General features: G+C 45.9%; 1 long non-coding RNA gene across 1 annotated transcript; it reads left to right on the top strand.

Moving 5' to 3' along the window:
• Positions 1–2,239: 2,239 nt before the first annotated feature.
• Positions 2,240–2,606, top strand: LOC143785447 (uncharacterized). The gene is made up of 3 exons (XR_013217988.1): positions 2,240–2,299; positions 2,384–2,469; positions 2,560–2,606. It is a non-coding gene; the product is annotated as an uncharacterized LOC143785447 (long non-coding RNA).
• Positions 2,607–20,195: the final 17,589 nt, after the last annotated feature.

Raw genomic sequence — 20,195 nt, 5'->3', positions numbered from 1 at the left:
ATTTCTCATTTGTACAACAAAATTTACAAAACCATTTTTTTAGGGACCATCTCACATTTAAAGTCACTTTGAGGGGTGTACATGACAGAAAATTCCCAAAAGTGAAACCATTCTAAAAACTGCACCCCTCAAGGTGCTCAAAACCACATTCAAGAAGTTTATTAAGCCTTTATGCGCTTCACAGAAGCTGAAGCAATGTGGAAGGAAAAAAAATTAACATTTAACTTTTTTGCAAACATTTTATTTCAGAACCATTTTTTTTTTTTATTTTCACAAGTGTAAAAAGAGAAAATTAACCACAAAATTTGTTGTGCTATTTCTTCTGGATATGCCGATACCCCATATGTGGGAGTAAACCACTGTTTGGGCGCACGGCAGAGATTGGAAGAGAAGGAGTGCCGTTTGATTTTTTTCAATACAGAATTGCCTGTAATTGAGATCGGACGCCATGTTGCATTTGGAGAGCCCCTGATGTGCCTAAACAGTAGAAACCCCCACAAGTGACACCATTTTGGAAACTAGACCCCCCAAGGAGCTTATCTAGATGTGTGGTGAGCACTTTGAACCCCCAAGAGCTTCACAAAAGTTTATAAGGTAGAGCCATAAAAATAAAAAATATATATTTTTTCCACAAAAATTCTTTTCTTTCCAAATTTTTATTTTCACAAGGGTAACAGGAGAAATTTGATCCCAAAAGTTGTTGTTCAATTTGTCCTGAGTATGCTGATACCCCATATGTAGGGGTAAACCACTGTTCGGGTGCACGGCAGAGCTCGGAAGGGAAGGAGCGCCGTTTGACTTTTTCAATGCAGAATTGGTTGGAATTGAGATAGGACGCCATGTCATGTCTGAGAGCCTCTGATGTACCTAAACAGTAGAAACCCCCACAAGTGACCCTTTTTTGAAACTAGACCACCCAAGGACCTTATCTAGATTTGTGGTGAGCACTATGATCCACCAAGTGCTACACAGAAGTTTATAACGTAGAGCCGTGAAAATAAAGAAAATCATATTTTTTTCCTAAAAAATGATCTTTTCATCCCAATTTTTACTTTCACAAGGGTAATAGGAGAAATTGGACCTTAAAAGTTGTTGTGGAATTTGTCCTAAGTACTCTTATACCCCATATGGGGGGGATCACTGTTTGGGCGCATAGCAGACTTTGATAGAATGGTCTGTGGGCATCATGCTGCGCTTACAGAGCCCCTGATGTGCCTAAACAGTAGAAACCCCCACAAGTGACCCCATTTTGGAAACTAGATCCCTCAAAGAGCTTATCCAGATGTGTGGTGAGCACTATGAACCCCCAAGTGCTTCACAGAAGTTTATAACGTAGAGCTGTGAAAATAAAAAATATTTTTTCCACAAAAATGATCTTTTCACCCCCAAATTTTTACTTTCACAAGGGTAACAGGAGAGATTGGACCATAAAAGTTGTTGTGCAATTTTTCTTGCGTTTTCTGATACCCCATATGTAGGGGGGACCTCTGTTTGGGTGCATGGCAGAGCTCGGAAGGGAAGGAGCACCGTTTTGGAATGCAGACTTTAATAGAATGGTCTGCGGGCGTCATGTTGCATTTGCAGAGCCCCTGATGTGCCTAAACAGTAGAAACCCCCCACAAGTGACCCCATTTTGGAAACTAGACCCCCAAAGGAACTAAAATTTATAACGCAGAGCCATGAAAATAAAAAATCATTTTTTTTTCCACAAAAATGATTTTTAGCCCACAATTTTTTATATTTCCAAGGGTAACTGGAAAAATTGGACCCCAAAAGTTTAGCCCTGACGAAGAGGGAAGTTACCTCTCGAAACTAGTTTGCAGCTTGTCTCTCTCACGCACTTGTCCCTGCTTTCTGTGACATCACACTAGCTCTGCCCCATCTCGGCACCGCATCCTCAGAGTTGCTTCCGGCCGGGGCACGCGAGGCGCTGGTACCTCCTCACCACTCGCCGGTACGTTCTCGTCCAGGAACCGCGGCCTCTGGCACACACACCGGACTCTAACCCTCCCAGCTCAGCGGGTTACTTTATCAGCACCGTATCCAGTGGACTACCTTGCCTACCTCACCGCGGGTACCTTCATAAGCAAACATGTGGAGAGTGCCAACTAATTCCTATTAATACCACTGCAATTATTGTGGCCAGTAACTTCCTACTATTCTAGTGTATTGCTTGCAAATCACTTTAGTCTCTACTTTGTTTACTCACCAGCATCAGTTTAGCACACTGTGGAAAGACAAATACCAAAACCTCACATAAGAACATCCCAAGTGTAAACTGTACAACCTTATATAAGGAGTAAGTGCACCCAGCTAATACCCTTGATACTTTGTGTGTACAATATAAACAATATACCAAGGTTTGACACACTTTGCCTTCCAGTATCGGTTCACTACACTGTGGAAAGAGAAACTATTAACCCCACATTGAAACACCACAGGTGCAACCTATACAGCCTCATAAAAAGAGTAAGTGTTTGTAACCAACACCTTTTTATTTATTTTTTGTAAGGTCCAAATCAAATAATATATCACTCTGCTGCACACTTTACCTTTCAGCAAACCACTGTAACCAGGTGTAACCCTTCACTCACAAGGGACCCCAGACAACATAGTAATAGCCATATCAAAAGTACCGTAAGTACATTGATATTCCAGTTTCGGTTTAGCGCGGTGGTTAATAGTATTATTAATCAACTGGTTTAATTTTTAACAGAGTTTTGCACAGAACCTGTTTTAACCACCTGCAGCTTCCGTGGCTTCCTACCTCATCCTTCCAGGTGAATAAGCGCCAGTGTATATACGTTTTTATTCTTGGACCCCAAAAGTTGTTATCCATTTGTCCTGAGTACGCTGATATCCCATATGTGGGAGAAAACTACTGTTTGGGCTCGAAAGGGAAGTAGTGAGTTTGAGAATGCAAAGTTTGATGGAATAGTCTGCGGGCGTCATGTTACGTTTGCAGAGCCCTTGATGCTGTCACGGCCACTCCTTCTGCGGCCGTGCTGCTGCCAGGACCACCGCCGCTCCCCCCGCTCATACTTACTCGCTGCGGCGCACTCCTCCTGCAGGCGCGCGTCCTCTCCTTCATTCTTCTCCGCTCCCTGGCTCTCATTGGGTGCGCGTGCGCACCGCCCACTCCAGCACTTCCTCTTTCTAATTTACAGGTGCTCTGTATCTCCTCTCTGCGATCCTGGAGGACTGTGACCCGGAAGTCCTTCAGCACTCCATGTATTCAAGGCGATTCCTTCCTCTGCTCCTTGCCTGTCTGTCATTTGTGCTTCTGTGACTCAGGTCCACCTTTGTCTTTGATCTGCCTGTTCTGAGTCTCTGCTCTGTCCAGCCAGTTCAGCTTTTCTGCCTTTCCCAGGCTTCCTTGTCTCCTCGTCCAGTCCAGCCTTCCCAGTGTCCACTCCGTACTCTGTTAGTCTGGTGTCTCTGTCCTGTCCTGCTTCCTTTGTGTTTTCCCCTTCCCAGTGCTCCTTTGGTCTCGCCTGCACTCAGCTCTTACCAAACTGTACTTCATCTTACCCCGCTCTGTCCGTCCTACGCCCAGCTTCTCTATTTTGTACCTCCTACTACCTGTCTCTGGGTTCCTTCTTCTGTGGCAATAGTGTCCCTTGGGTCTGCCCCTAACGCTTCCTGTATAGGAGGTGGCCTACCTGGTCAGCTCACCCTTGGGAGGTTCATTGTCGTGGATCTGTGGGTCCACTCCAGGTGTTCCAAAAGATCTCACAGTTGCACCTAAACAGTAGAAGCCCCCATAACTGACCCCATGTTGTATATGAGACCCCAAAAGGAGCTTATCTAGATGTGTGGTGAGGGCTTTGAACGCCCAAGTGCTTCACAGAAGTTTATAACGCAGAGCCATGAAAATAAAAAATCATTTTTTTCCACAAAAATGATTTTTTTAGCCCCCAGTTTTTATTTTCTCAAGGGTAACAGGAGAAATTGGACCCCAAAAGTTGTTGTCCAATTTATCCCCACGCTGATGCCCCACTTGTGGGGTTATTCCACTGCTTGGGTGCATGGCAGAGCTCAGAAGGGAGGGAGCACCATTTGAATTTTTGAATTCAAAATTGGCAGGAATCAATTGTGGCACCATGTTGCATTTGTAGACCCCCCTTATGTACCTTAACAGTGGAAACTGTTGTGAATTAGACTTTTTGGCTCCCTCTTGTGGTTACTAGTGATATGACTCTGGGATTGTCTTTCCTCAGTTTGGCACCCACCTGGGTCGTTAGTCCAGGGGAGTTGCTATATAAGCTTCCTGGATCCTTAGTCCAGTGCCTGGCATCGTTGTAATCAGATCCTTTCTGTTTGCTCCTGTCTGCTGGTCCGGGTTCGTGCAAAATTAAGCTAAGTCCTGCTTCTTTGTTTTTTGGTTATTTGCTTGCTCTCATTTTTGTCCAGCTTGTATTAAATGTGATTCCTGACCTTGCTGGAAGCTCTAGGGGGCTGGTGTTCTCCCCCCGGGCCGTTAGACGGTTCGGGGGTTCTTGAATATCCAGCGTGGATATTTTGATAGGGTTTTTGCTGACCATATAAGTCATCTTACTATATTCTGCTATTAGCTAGTGGGCCTCTCTTTGCTAAATACCTAGCTCATTCTTACGTTTGTCTTTTCCTCTTACCTCACCGTTATTATTTGTTGGGGGCCAGACTTAGTAATTATTTCTGAGACCCTCTGCCATTGGGGTCATAACAGTATGCCAGGCCAACATTGAATGTTTAATGCATTGCTGAAGTGGGATTATAAGAAAGGAAATTCTGAGTTTTTTTTTTTTTTTTTCCTCTCTTCCTCCCCTTTACCTCTGAGTGGCTTGTGCTGGCTGCAGACATGAATGTCCAGACCTTGATTACAAGTGTAGACCAGCTTGCTGCTCGTGTGCAGGGCATACAAGATTTTGTTACCAGTAGTCCAATGTCTGAACCTAAAATACCTATTCCTGAACTGTTTTCTGGAGACCGATTTAAGTTTAGGAATTTCAGGAATAATTGTAAATTGTTTCTATCTCTGAGACCCCGTTCATCTGGAGATTCAGCTCAGCAAGTAAAAATTGTTATCTCTTTCTTACGGGGCGACCCTCAGGATTGGGCCTTCTCGCTAGCGCCAGGAGATCCGGCATTGGCAAATGTTGATGCGTTTTTTCTGGCGCTCGGATTGCTTTACAAGGAGCCTTGCTGGCTATTTCTCAGGGCCAGGATGAAGCTGAAGTGTATTGCCAAAAATTTCGGAAATGGTCCGTGCTTACTCAGTGGAATGAGTGTGCTCTGGCCGCAAATTTCAGAAATGGCCTTTCTGAAGCCATTAAGAATGTGATGGTGGGTTTTCCCATTCCTACAAGTCTGAATGATTCCATGGCACTTGCTATTCAAATTGACCGGCGTTTGCGGGAGCGCAAAACCGCTAATCCTCTGGTGGTGTTGTCTGAACAAACACCTGATTTAATGCAATGTGATAGAATTCAGACTAGAAATGAGCGGAAAAATCATAGACGTCAGAATGGGTTGTGTTTTTACTGTGGTGATTCTACACATGTTATATCAGCATGCTCTAAACGCCTAACAAGGGTTGTTAGTCCTGTCGCCATTGGTAATTTGCAACCTAAATTTATTTTGTCTGTGACTTTAATTTGCTCATTGTCTTCTTACCCTGTTATGGCGTTTGTGGATTCAGGTGCTGCCCTGAGTCTTATGGATCTGTCATTTGCCAAGCGCTGTGGTTTTTTTCTTGAACCGTTGATAAATCCTATTCCTCTTAGAGGTATTGATGCTACGCCATTGGCGGAAAATAAACCGCAGTTTTGGACGCAGGTAACCATGTGCATGACTCCTGAACATCGGGAGGTGATTCGTTTTCTTGTTCTGCATAAAATGCATGATTTGGTCGTTTTGGGTCTGCCATGGTTACAGACCCACAATCCAGTCTTGGATTGGAAGGCAATGTCTGTGTCAAGTTGGGGCTGTCAGGGAATTCATGCTGATTCTCCGCCGGTGTCTATTGCTTCCTCTACTCCTTCGGAAGTTCCTGAGTATTTGTCTGATTATCAGGATGTATTCAGCGAGTCCAGGTCCAGTGCTCTGCCTCCTCATAGGGACTGTGACTGCGCCATAAATTTGATTCCAGGTAGTAAATTTCCTAAGGGAAGACTATTTAATCTGTCTGTACCTGAGCATGCCGCAATGCATTCGTATATCAAGGAGTCTCTGGAGAAGGGGCATATCCGTCCATCCTCTTCCCCTCTTGGTGCGGGATTCTTTTTTGTGGCCAAGAAGGATGGATCTTTGAGACCTTGTATTGACTATCGGCTTCTGAATAAAATCACTGTTAAATTTCAGTATCCTTTGCCTCTGTTGTCGGACTTGTTTGCCCGGATTAAAGGTGCCAAGTGGTTCACCAAGATAGATCTTCGTGGTGCGTACAACCTTGTGCGCATTAAGCAAGGAGATGAATGGAAGACAGCATTTAATACGCCCGAAGGTCATTTTGAGTACTTGGTGATGCCTTTTGGGCTCTCTAATGCTCCCTCAGTGTTTCAGTCCTTTATGCATGATATTTTCCGGAAGTATCTGGATAAATTTATGATTGTTTATCTGGATGATATTCTGGTTTTCTCTGAAGATTGGGACTCACATGTGGAGCAGGTCAGGATGGTGTTTCAGGTTTTGCGTGAGAATGCTTGGTTTGTTAAGGGCTCAAAGTGTCTCTTTGGAGTACAGAAGGTTCCCTTTTTGGGGTTTATTTTTTCCCCTTCTGCTGTGGAGATGGACCCAGTCAAGGTCCGAGCTATTCATGATTGGACTCAACCCACGTCAGTTAAGAGTCTTCAGAAGTTCTTGGGTTTTGCTAACTTCTACCGTCGTTTTATCGCTAATTTTTCTAGCGTTGTTAAACCTTTGACGGATATGACCAAGAACGGTTCTGATGTTGCTAACTGGGCTCCTGCAGCCGTGGAGGCGTTCCAAGAGTTGAAGCGCCGGTTTACTTCGGCGCCTGTTTTGTGCCAGCCTGATGTCTCACTTCCCTTTCAGGTCGAAGTGGATGCTTCTGAGATTGGGGCAGGGGCCGTTTTGTCGCAGAGAGGCCCTGGTTGCTCGGTAATGAGACCATGTGCTTTCTTCTCTAGGAAGTTTTCGCCTGCTGAGCGGAATTATGATGTTGGCAATCGGGAGTTGCTGGCCATGAAGTGGGCATTTGAGGAGTGGCGTCATTGGCTCGAGGGTGCTAAGCATCGTGTAATGGTCTTGACTGATCACAAAAATTTGATGTATCTCGAGTCTGCTAAACGCCTGAATCCTAGACAGGCCCGCTGGTCATTGTTTTTCTCCCGTTTTGACTTTGTGGTCTCGTATTTATCAGGTTCAAAGAATGTGAAGGCTGATGCTCTTTCAAGGAGCTTTGTGCCTGACTCTCCTGGAGTCGCAGAACCAGTTGGTATTCTTAAAGAGGGAGTTATCTTGTCGGCCATTTCTCCTGATTTGCGACGTGTGTTGCAGAGATTTCAGGCTGGTAGACCTGACTCTTGTCCACCTGACAGACTGTTTGTTCCTGATAAGTGGACCAGCAGAGTCATTTCCGAGGTTCATTCCTCGGTGTTGGCAGGGCATCCGGGAATTTTTGGCACCAGAGATCTGGTGGCTCGGTCCTTTTGGTGGCCTTCCTTGTCACGGGATGTGCGGTCATTTGTGCAGTCCTGTGGGACTTTTGCTCGAGCTAAGCCTTGCTGTTCTCGTGCCAGCGGGTTGCTCTTGCCCTTGCCTGTCCCGAAGAGGCCTTGGACACACATTTCCATGGATTTCATTTCAGATCTCCCGGTGTCTCAGGGCATGTCTGTCATCTGGGTGGTGTGTGATCGCTTTTCTAAAATGGTCCATTTGGTGCCTTTGCCTAAGCTGCCTTCCTCTTCCGATCTGGTTCCTGTGTTCTTTCAGAATGTGGTTCGTTTACATGGCATTCCTGAGAATATTGTGTCTGACAGAGGATCCCAGTTTGTTTCCAGGTTCTGGCGATCCTTTTGTGCTAGGATGGGCATTGATTTGTCGTTTTCGTCTGCCTTTCATCCTCAGACTAATGGACAAACGGAGCGAACTAATCAGACTCTGGAGGCTTATTTGAGGTGTTTTGTTTCGGCAGATCAGGATGATTGGGTGACCTTCTTGCCGTTGGCTGAGTTTGCCCTTAATAATCGGGCTAGTTCCGCTACTTTGGTTTCGCCATTTTTCTGCAACTCTGGTTTCCACCCTCGTTTTTCCTCGGGACATGTGGAGCCTTCTGACTGTCCTGGGGTAGATTCTGTGGTGGATAGGTTGCAGCAGATCTGGAATCATGTGGTGGACAACTTAAAGTTGTCACAGGAGAAGGCTCAGCGTTTTGCCAACCGCCGCCGCGGTGTGGGTCCTGTTGTGTATCCGCTTTTTGGGCTCCCCTGGTGGTTGCTGGTGGTACTGGTGACTTGTTTGCACTTTGCTGCTTCTGTTCACCTGCTTCCATCAGCGTTTGGGAGTTTCCTATTTAGCCTTGCTCTCCAGTCATTTCCTTGCCAGTCATCATTGTAACCAGAGCCTTCGGTTGCATGTTCCTGCTACTAGTCTGCTGATCAGCTAAGTGGACTTTGTCCTTTTGTTTTGTATCTTTAGTCCAGTTTGCAGTTTTTGTAATTCTCTGTAGCTGGAAGCTCTTGCGGGCTGAAATTGCCACTCCTGTGTCATGAGTTGACACAGGAGTCTTAAAGTAATTTCAGGATGGTTTTTGAAAGGGTTTTCAGTTGACCGTGAAGTCCTCTTTTGTATCCTTCTGCTATCTAGTAAGTGGACCTCTCTTTGCTAAAATCTACTTTCATACTGTGTATGTCTTTTCCTCTTATTTCACCGTTATTACATGTGGGGGGCTGCTATCATCTTTTGGGGTATTTCCCTAGAGGTAAGCCAGGTCTGTTTCTTCCTCTACCAGGCTTAGTTAGTCCTCCGGCTGGCGCGTGGCATTTAGGAAGCCGTAGGTATGCTCCCTGGCTACTATTAGTTGTGTGGTAGATTTAGCTCACGGTCAACTCGAGTTTCCATCACCCGAGAGCTCGTTCGTTATTTATATGTTTCTTACGTTCCCTTGCCATTGGGAACCATGACAGTATGACCGGCCATGTGTTAAACTTATTGGCAGAAGAAAGGAGAGAAAAAAGAAGTCTGTAAATTTTTTTTTTTTTTTTCTTTTTCCCTATGCTTGCTCCATAGTTGGATCAGTTGTATTTCAGCTCTAATTACTGCCTTTGCCTTTCTCTCCTTATAATCCTTGAATGGCTCTGAGCTCACCTGTTTAAAGATGGATCCTCAGAGTTTGGCTGCAGGTTTAAATAATCTTGCTACGAAGGTTCAAAATTTACAAGATTTTGTTATGCATATTCCTATTTCTGAACCTAAAATCCCTACACCAGAGGTGTTTTCCGGAGATAGATCTCGGTTTCTGAATTTCAAATATAATTGTAAATTATTCCTTTCTCTCAGACCTCACTCCTCAGGAGATCCTGTCCAGCAGGTTAAGATTGTAATTTCTTTGCTGCGAGGTGACCCTCAAAATTGGGCATTTTCATTGGCACCAGGGGATCCTGCGTTGCTCAATGTGGATGCGTTTTTCCTGGCTTTAGGGTTGCTTTATGAGGAACCTAATTTGGAGATTCAAGCTGAAAAAGCTTTGATAGCCCTATCTCAAGGGCAAGATGAAGCTGAGATATACTGCCAAAAATTTCGTAAATGGTCTGTGCTTACTCAGTGGAATGAGTGCGCCTTAGCGGCAAATTTCAGAGAGGGCCTTTCTGATGCCGTTAAAGATGTTATGGTCGGGTTCCCTGCGCCTACAGGTCTGAATGAGTCCATGACAATGGCAATTCAGATTGATCGGCGTTTGCGGGAGCGCAAACCCGTGCACCATTTGGCGGTATCTTCTGATGAGACGCCAGAGAAAATGCAATGTGACAGAATTATGTCCAGAAGCGAGCGGCAGAATTATAGGCGTAAAAATGGGTTATGCTTCTATTGTGGTGATTCTGCTCATATTATATCGGCATGCTCTAAACGTACTAGGAAGGTTGACAAGTCTATTTCAATTGGCACTTTACAGTCCAAATTTATTTTGTCTGTAACCTTGATTTGTTCATTATCAGTTATTACCGTGGATGCCTATGCGGACTCTGGCGCCGCTCTGAGTCTTATGGACTGGTCCTTTGCCAGGCGCTGTGGGTTTGATTTAGAGCCTCTGGAAGTCCCTATACCTCTGAAGGGTATTGATTCTACACCTTTGGCTTGTAATAAACCACAGTTCTGGACGCAAGTGACTATGCGTATGACTCCAGACCATCAGGAGGTGATTCGCTTCCTTGTGTTGTACAATTTACATGATGTTTTGGTGCTTGGATTACCATGGTTACAGTCTCATAACCCAGTCCTTGACTGGAAAGCTATGTCTGTGTTAAGCTGGGGATGTCGGGGGGCTCATGGGGACACTCCTATGGTGTCCATTTCGTCATCTATTCCATCTGAGATTCCGGCATTTTTGTCTGATTATCGTGATATTTTTGAAGAGCCTAAGATTGGTTCACTCCCTCCTCACAGGGATTGTGATTGCGCCATAGATCTGATTCCTGGCAGTAAATTTCCAGAGGGTCGTTTGTTTAACCTATCTGTACCTGAACATGCTGCTATGCGCGAGTATATTAAGGAGTCCCTGGAAAAGGGACACATTCGTCCTTCTTCATCACCTTTAGGAGCCGGTTTTTTCTTTGTCTCTAAAAAGGATGGCTCTCTGAGGCCTTGTATTGATTATCGACTCCTGAATAAAATTACAGTCAAATATCAGTATCCGTTGCCTTTGCTGACTGATTTGTTTGCTCGCATAAGGGGGGCTAAGTGGTTCTCTAAGATTGATCTTCGTGGGGCGTATAATTTGGTGCGAATTAAGCAGGGGGATGAGTGGAAGACCGCATTTAATACGCCTGAGGGCCATTTTGAGTATTTGGTAATGCCTTTCGGCCTTTCTAATGCACCTTCTGTCTTTCAGTCCTTAATGCATGATATTTTCCGTGAATATTTGGATAAATTTATGATAGTGTACTTGGATGATATTTTGATTTTTTCTGATGACTGGGAGTCTCATGTTCAGCAGGTCAGGAGGGTTTTTCAGGTTTTGCGGGAGAATTCTTTGTGTGTAAAGGGTTCAAAGTGTGTTTTTGGGGTTCAAAAAATTTCCTTTTTGGGGTACATTTTTCCCCTTCTTCTATTGAGATGGACCCTGTCAAGGTTCGGGCTATTTACGACTGGACGCAGCCTACTTCTCTGAAGAGTCTCCAGAAATTCTTGGGCTTTGCTAATTTTTATCGTCGATTTATAGCTGGTTTTTCTGGCGTTGCTAAACCTCTGACGGATTTGACTAAAAAGGGTGCTGATGTTGCCAATTGGTCCCCTGCTGCCGTGGAGGCCTTTCGGGAGCTTAAGCGCCGCTTTTTGTCTGCCCCTGTGTTGCGCCAGCCTGATGTTTCTCTTCCCTTTCAGGTTGAGGTCGATGCTTCCGAGATTGGAGCGGGGGCGGTTTTGTCGCAGAGAAGTCCCGACTGCTCAGTGATGAGACTTTGTGCGTTCTTTTCGCGAAAATTTTCGGCCGCCGAGCGAAACTATGATGTTGGTAATCGGGAGCTTTTGGCCATGAAGTGGGCATTTGAGGAGTGGCGTCATTGGCTTGAGGGTGCCAAACATCAGGTGGTAGTTTTGACTGATCACAAGAATTTAATTTATTTGGAGTCTGCCAGGCGCCTGAATCCTAGACAGGCACGTTGGTCGTTGTTCTTTTCCCGGTTTAATTTTGTGGTGTCGTACTTACCGGGTTCTAGGAATGTGAAGGCAGATGTCTTTCTAGGAGTTTTGAGCCTGACTCTCCTGGGAATTCTGAACCTGCTGGTGTCCTTAAGGATGGAGTGGTTTTGTCTGCTGTCTCTCCAGATCTGCGACGTACTTTGCAAGAATTTCAGGCGGATAGACCTGATCGTTGTCCGTCTGGTAGACTGTTCCTGACGAGTGGACCACTAGAGTCATCTCGGAAGTTCATTCTTCTACTCTGGCAGGTCATCCGGGAATTTTTGGCACCAGAGATTTGGTGGCTAGATCCTTCTGGTGGCCTTCCCTGTCTCGAGATGTGCGTGTTTTTGTGCAGTCTTGCGATGTGTGTGCTCGGGCCAAGCCTTGTTGTTCTAGGGCTAGTGGGTTGTTGTTGCCCTTGCCTATTCCGAAGAGGCCTTGGACGCACATCTCTATGGACTTTATCTCGGACCTCCCTGTTTCTCAGAAGATGTCTGTCATCTGGGTGGTGTGTGACCGTTTTTCTAAAATGGTTCATTTGGTGCCATTGCCTAAGTTGCCTTCCTCATCTGAGTTGGTCCCTCTGTTTTTTCAAAATGTGGTTCGCCTGCATGGTATTCCGGAAAACATTGTTTCTGACACGGGTACCCAGTTCGTGTCTAGATTTTGGCGGGCAGTCTGTGCCAGGTTGGGCATTGATTTGTCTTTTTCGTCTGCATTCCATCCTCAGACCAATGGCCAGACGGAACGAACTAATCAAACTTTGGAGACTTATTTGAGGTGTTTTGTGTCTGCGGATCAGGATGATTGGGTTGCCTTTCTGCCGTTGGCGGAGTTTGCTCTTAATAATCGGGCTAGTTCTGCCACTTTGGTTTCTCCTTTCTTTTGCAATTCAGGGTTTCATCCGCGTTTTTCATCTGGTCAGGTTGAATCTTCGGATTGTCCTGGAGTGGATGCGGTAGTGGATCGGTTGCATCAGATTTGGGGACAAGTGGTGGATAATTTGGAATTGTCCCAGGAGAGGACTCAGCGGTTTGCTAACCGCCGTCGTCGTGTTGGCCCCCACCTTCGTGTTGGGGACTTGGTGTGGTTGTCTTCCCGTTTTGTCCCTATGAGGGTTTCTTCTCCTAAATTTAAGCCTCGGTTCATCGGTCCTTATAGGATTTTGGAGATCCTTAACCCTGTCTCCTTTTGTTTGGACCTCCCGGCATCTTTCGCTATCCATAATGTGTTCCATCGGTCGCTGTTGCGGAGATATGAGGTACCGGTGGTTCCTTCTACTGAACCTCCTGCTCCTGTGCTGGTGGAGGGTGAATTGGAGTACGTGGTAGAAAAGATCTTGGACTCCCGTATTTCCAGACGGAGACTTCAGTATCTAGTTAAATGGAAGGGCTGTGGTCAGGAAGATAATTCTTGGGTAACTGCCTCTGATGTTCATGCCTCGGATTTGGTTCGTGCCTTTCATAGGGCTCATCCAGATCGCCCTGGCGGTTCTTGTGAGGGTTCGGTGCCCCCTCCTTAAGGTGAGGGTACTGTTGTGTATCCGCTTTTTGGGCTCCCCTGGTGGTTGCTGGTGGTACTGGTGACTTGTTTGCACTTTGCTGCTTCTGTTCACCTGCTTCCATCAGCGTTTGGGAGTTTCCTATTTAGCCTTGCTCTCCAGTCATTTCCTTGCCGGTCATCATTGTAACCAGAGCCTTCGGTTGCATGTTCCTGCTACTAGTCTGCTGATCAGCTAAGTGGACTTTGTCCTTTTGTTTTGTATCTTTAGTCCAGTTTGCAGTTTTTGTAATTCTCTGTAGCTGGAAGCTCTTGCGGGCTGAAGTTGCCACTCCTGTCATGATCTCAATGGCAAGAGAACATAGCATAAGCATATATAGGAACTAGCTCTTGGAAGATGGGAACTGAGCTGACCATGAACTAAACCTAACGCACAACTAGCAGTGGCCGGGTAGCATGCCTACGTTGATTCTAGATGCCCAGCACCAGCCGGAGGACTAAATAATGCTAGCAGAGGAAAATATCAGTCCTAGCTCACCTCTAGAGAAATACCCCGAAAGGAGACAGAGGCCCCCCACATGTATTGGCGGTGAATAAAGATGAAATAACAAACGTAGTATGAAAATAGGTTTAGCAAATTTGAGGTCCACTTACTACATAGCAGAAGACAGAAAGGACACTTTCATGGTCAGCTGAAAACCCTATCAAAACACCATCCAGAAATTACTTTAAAACTCTGGCATTAACTCATAACACCAGAGTGGCAATTCCTGTTCACAAGAGCTTTCCAGACACAGTAACGAAACTACAGCTGTGAACTGGAACAAAAATGCAAAAACAAACATGGACAAGAGTCCAACTTATCTAGTAGTTGTCTAGGAGCAGGAACAAGCACAGAGAGGCTTCTGATAACATTGTTGACCGGCAAGCAACTAACAGAACAGCAAGGTTATATAGCGACTCCCACATCTTGATGGAAACAGGTGAACAGAGAAGATGAAGACACCAGTTCAATTCCACCAGTAGCCACCGGGGGAGCCCAGAATCCAAATTCACAACAGTACCCCCCCCTCAAGGAGGGGGCACCGAACCCTCACCAGAACCACCAGGGCGATCAGGATGGGCCCTATGAAAGGCACGAACCAGATCAGAGGCATGAACATCAGATGCATTCACCCAAGAATTATCCTCCTGGCCGTATCCCTTCCACTTGACCAGATACTGGAGTCTCCGTCTGGAAACACGAGAGTCCAAGATTTTCTCCACAACGTACTCCAACTCACCCTCAACCAACACCGGAGCAGGAGGCTCAACGGAAGGCACAACCGGTACCTCATACCTGCGCAATAATGACCGATGAAAAACGTTATGAATAGAAAAGGATGCAGGGAGGTCCAAACGGAAGGAAACAGGGTTAAGAATCTCCAATATCTTATACGGGCCGATGAACCGAGGCTTAAACTTAGGAGAAGAGACCCTCATAGGGACAAAACGAGAAGACAACCACACCAAATCCCCAACACAAAGCCGAGGACCAACACGACGGTGGCGGTTGGCAAAAAGCTGAGTCTTCTCCTGGGACAACCTCAAATTGTCCACCACCTGCCCCCAGATCTGATGCAATCTCTCCACCACAGCATCCACTCCAGGACAATCCGAAGATTCCACCTGACCAGAGGAAAATCGAGGATGAAACCCCGAATTACAGAAAAACGGGGACACCAAAGTGGCAGAGCTGGCCCGATTATTGAGAGCGAACTCCGCCAATGGCAAAAAAGCAACCCAATCATCCTGGTCAGCAGACACAAAACACCTCAGATATGTCTCCAGGGTCTGATTAATCCGCTCGGTCTGGCCATTCGTCTGAGGATGGAAAGCGGACGAAAAAGATAAATCTATGCCCATCCTAGCACAGAATGCCCGCCAAAATCTAGACACGAATTGGGTCCCTCTGTCAGAAACGATATTCTCAGGAATACCATGCAAACGAACAACATTTTGAAAAAACAGAGGAACCAACTCGGAAGAAGAAGGCAACTTGGGCAGAGGAACCAAATGGACCATCTTAGAGAAACGGTCACACACCACCCAGATGACAGACATCTTCTGAGAAACAGGCAGATCTGAAATAAAATCCATCGAGATGTGCGTCCAAGGCCTCTTAGGAATAGGCAAGGGCAACAATAATCCACTAGCCCGAGAACAACAAGGCTTGGCCCGAGCACAAACGTCACAAGACTGCACAAAGCCTCGCACATCTCGTGACAGGGAAGGCCACCAGAAGGACCTTGCCACCAAATCCCTGGTACCAAAAATGCCAGGATGACCTGCCAACGCAGAAGAATGAACCTCAGAGATGACTCTACTGGTCCAATCATCAGGAACAAACAGTTTATCAGGTGGGCAACGATCAGGTCTATCCGCCTGAAACTCCTGCAAGGCCCGCCGCAGGTCTGGAGAAACGGCTGACAATACCACTCCATCCTTAAGGATACCTGTGGGCTCAGAGTTACCAGGCGAGTCAGGCTCAAAACTCCTAGAAAGGGCATCCGCCTTAACATTCTTAGAACCCGGTAGGTATGACACCACAAAATTAAACCGAGAGAAAAATAATGACCAGCGCGCCTGTCTAGGATTCAGGCGCCTGGCGGTCTCAAGATAAATCAAATTTTTGTGGTCAGTCAATACCACCACCTGATGTCTGGCCCCCTCAAGCCAATGGCGCCACTCCTCAAAAGCCCACTTCATGGCCAAAAGCTCCCGATTCCCAACATCATAATTCCGCTCAGCGGGCGAAAATTTGCGGGAAAAGAAGGCACAAGGCCTCATCACGGAGCAGTCAGAACTTTTCTGCGACAACACTGCCCCAGCTCCGATCTCAGAAGCGTCGACCTCAACCTGAAAAGGTAGAGCAACATCAGGCTGACGCAACACAGGGGCAGAGGAAAAACGGCGCTTAAGCTCCCGAAAGGCCTCCACAGCATCAGGGGACCAATCAGCAACATCAGCACCCTTCTTAGTCAAATCGGTCAATGGCTTAGCAATATCCGAAAAACCAGCAATAAATCGACGATAAAAGTTAGCAAAGCCCAAAAATTTCTGAAGACTCTTAAGAGAAGAGGGCTGCGTCCAATCACAAATAGCTTGAACCTTGACAGGATCCATTTCAATGGAAGAGGGGGAAAAAATATATCCCAAAAAGGAAATCCTCTGTACCCCAAAAACACACTTAGAACCCTTCACACACAAAGAATTAGACCGCAAAACCTGAAAAACCCTCCTGACTTGCTGGACATGAGAGTCCCAGTCATCCGAAAAAATCAGAATATCATCCAGATACACAATCATAAATTTATCCAAATAATCACGAAAAATATCATGCATAAAGGACTGGAAAACTGACGGAGCATTTGAAAGACCAAAAGGCATCACTAAATACTCAAAGTGGCCCTCGGGCGTATTAAATGCGGTTTTCCACTCATCCCCCTGCCTGATTCGCACCAAATTATACGCCCCACGAAGGTCAATCTTAGAGAACCACTTGGCCCCCTTTATGCGAGCAAACAAATCAGTCAGCAACGGCAATGGGTATTGATATTTAACAGTGATTTTATTCAAAAGCCGATAATCAATACATGGTCTCAAAGAGCCGTCTTTTTTTGACACAAAGAAAAAACCGGCTCCTAAGGGAGATGACGATGGACGAATATGTCCCTTTTCCAAGGACTCCTTTATATATTCTCGCATAGCAGCATGTTCAGGCACAGACAGATTAAATAAACGACCCTTTGGGTATTTACTACCTGGGATTAAATCTATGGCACAATCGCACTCTCGGTGCGGAGGTAACGAACCAAGCTTGGATTCTTCAAAGACGTCACGATAGTCGGACAGGAACTCAGGAATTTCAGAGGGAATAGATGATGAAATGGAAACCACAGGTACATCCCCATGAGCCCCCTTACATCCCCAGCTCAACACAGACATAGCTCTCCAGTCGAGGACTGGGTTGTGAGATTGCAGCCAAGGCAATCCTAGCACCAAATCATCATGTAGATTATACAGCACCAGAAAGCGAATAATCTCCTGGTGATCCGGATTAATACGCATAGTTACTTGTGTCCAGTATTGTGGTTTTTTATTAGCCAATGGGGTGGAGTCAATCCCCTTCAGAGGAATAGGAGTCTCCAAAGGCTCTAAATCATACCCACAGCGTTTGGCAAAGGACCAATCCATAAGACTCAAAGCGGCGCCAGAGTCGACATAGGCGTCCGTGGTAATAGATGACAAAGAGCAAATCAGGGTCACAGATAGAATAAACTTAGACGGTAAGGTGCAAATGGAAACAGATTTACCAAGCTTTTTAGTGCGCTTAGAGCATGCTGATATAACATGAGTAGAATCACCACAATAGAAACACAACCCATTTTTCCGTCTAAAATTCTGCCGCTCGCTTCGGGACAGAATTCTATCACACTGCATACTCTCTGGCGACTTCTCAGTGGACACCGCCAGATGGTGCACTGGTTTGCGCTCCCGAAAACGCCTATCGATCTGAATAGCCATTGTCATGGACTCATTCAGACCCGCAGGCACAGGGAACCCCACCATAACATCCTTAATGGCATCAGAGAGACCCTCTCTGAAAGTCGCCGCCAGGGCGCACTCATTCCACTGAGTAAGCACAGACCATTTACGGAATCTTTGGCAGTAAATTTCCGCTTCATCTTGCCCCTGAGATAGGGACATCAAAGTTTTTTCTGCCTGAAGCTCCAAATGAGGTTCGTCATAAAGCAACCCCAAGGCCAGAAAAAACGCATCCACATTGAGCAACGCAGGATCCCCTGGTGTCAATGAAAAAGCCCAGTCTTGAGGGTCGCCCCGGAGCAAGGAAATCACAATCCTGACCTGCTGTGCAGGGTCTCCGGCAGAGCGAGATTTCAGGGACAAAAATAATTTGCAATTATTTCGAAAATTCTGAAACCCAGATCTATTCCCCGAGAAAAATTCCGGCAAAGGAATTCTCGGCTCAGATACAGGTGCATGACAAACAAAATCTTGCAAATTTTGTACCTTCGTGGCGAGATTATTCAAACCTGCAGTTACACTCTGAAGATCAATTACAAACAGGTGGACACAGAGCCATTCAAAGATTAGAAGGAGAGAAAAAAAAAAAAAATTTCAGCAGACTACTTATTTCTCTCCTTTCTCAGCCAAGGATTTTAACCCTTTAGTGGGCCGGTCAAACTGTCATGATCTCAATGGCAAGAGAACATAGCATAAGCATATATAGGAACTAGCTCTTGGAAGATGGGAACTGAGCTGACCATGAACTAAACCTAACGCACAACTAGCAGTGGCCGGGTAGCATGCCTACGTTGATTCTAGATGCCCAGCACCAGCCGGAGGACTAAATAATGCTAGCAGAGGAAAATATCAGTCCTAGCTCACCTCTAGAGAAATACCCCGAAAGGAGACAGAGGCCCCCCACATGTATTGGCGGTGAATAAAGATGAAATAACAAACGTAGTATGAAAATAGGTTTAGCAAATTTGAGGTCCACTTACTACATAGCAGAAGACAGAAAGGACACTTTCATGGTCAGCTGAAAACCCTATCAAAACACCATCCAGAAATTACTTTAAAACTCTGGCATTAACTCATAACACCAGAGTGGCAATTCCTGTTCACAAGAGCTTTCCAGACACAGTAACGAAACTACAGCTGTGAACTGGAACAAAAATGCAAAAACAAACATGGACAAGAGTCCAACTTATCTAGTAGTTGTCTAGGAGCAGGAACAAGCACAGAGAGGCTTCTGATAACATTGTTGACCGGCAAGCAACTAACAGAACAGCAAGGTTATATAGCGACTCCCACATCTTGATGGAAACAGGTGAACAGAGAAGATGAAGACACCAGTTCAATTCCACCAGTAGCCACCGGGGGAGCCCAGAATCCAAATTCACAACACACTCCTGTGTCATGAGTTGACACAGGAGTCTTAAAGTAATTTCAGGATGGTTTTTGAAAGGGTTTTCAGTTGACCGTGAAGTCCTCTTTTGTATCCTTCTGCTACCTAGTAAGTGAACCTCTCTTTGCTAAAATCTACTTTCATACTGTGTATGTCTTTTCCTCTTATTTCACCGTTATTACATGTGGGGGGCTGCTATCATCTTTTGGGGTATTTCCCTAGAGGTAAGCCAGGTCTGTTTCTTCCTCTACCAGGCTTAGTTAGTCCTCCGGCTGGCGCGTGGCATTTAGGAAGCCGTAGGTATGCTCCCTGGCTACTATTAGTTGTGTGGTAGATTTAGCTCACGGTCAACTCGAGTTTCCATCACCCGAGAGCTCGTTCGTTATTTATATGTTTCTTACGTTCCCTTGCCATTGGGAACCATGACAGGGTCCCCGACTTCGTGTTGGGGATTTGGTATGGCTGTCTTCTCGATTTGTTCCGATGAAGGTCTCCTCTCCTAAATTTAAGCCTCGCTTCATCGGTCCTTACAAGATATTGGAAATCCTTAATCCTGTGTCCTTTCGCTTGGATCTTCCGGTGTCGTTTGCCATTCACAACGTGTTCCATAGGTCTTTGTTGCGGCGGTACGTTGTACCTGTGGTTCCTTCTGTTGAGCCTCCTGCTCCGGTGTTGGTTGAGGGCGAGTTGGAGTACGTGGTGGAGAAGATCTTGGATTCTCGTCTCTCCAGACGGAGGCTTCAGTATCTGGTCAAGTGGAAGGGCTATGGTCAGGAGGATAATTCCTGGGTGGTTGCCTCTGATGTGCATGCGGCCGATTTAGTTCGTGCCTTTCACGCTGCTCATCCTGATCGCCCTGGTGGTCTTGGTGAGGGTTCAG

The sequence above is a fragment of the Ranitomeya variabilis genome, chromosome 7 (assembly GCF_051348905.1).
Source record: "Ranitomeya variabilis isolate aRanVar5 chromosome 7, aRanVar5.hap1, whole genome shotgun sequence".
NCBI classification, from domain to species: domain Eukaryota; kingdom Metazoa; phylum Chordata; class Amphibia; order Anura; family Dendrobatidae; genus Ranitomeya; species Ranitomeya variabilis.
This window is presented reverse-complemented; position numbering and strand designations above follow the sequence as displayed.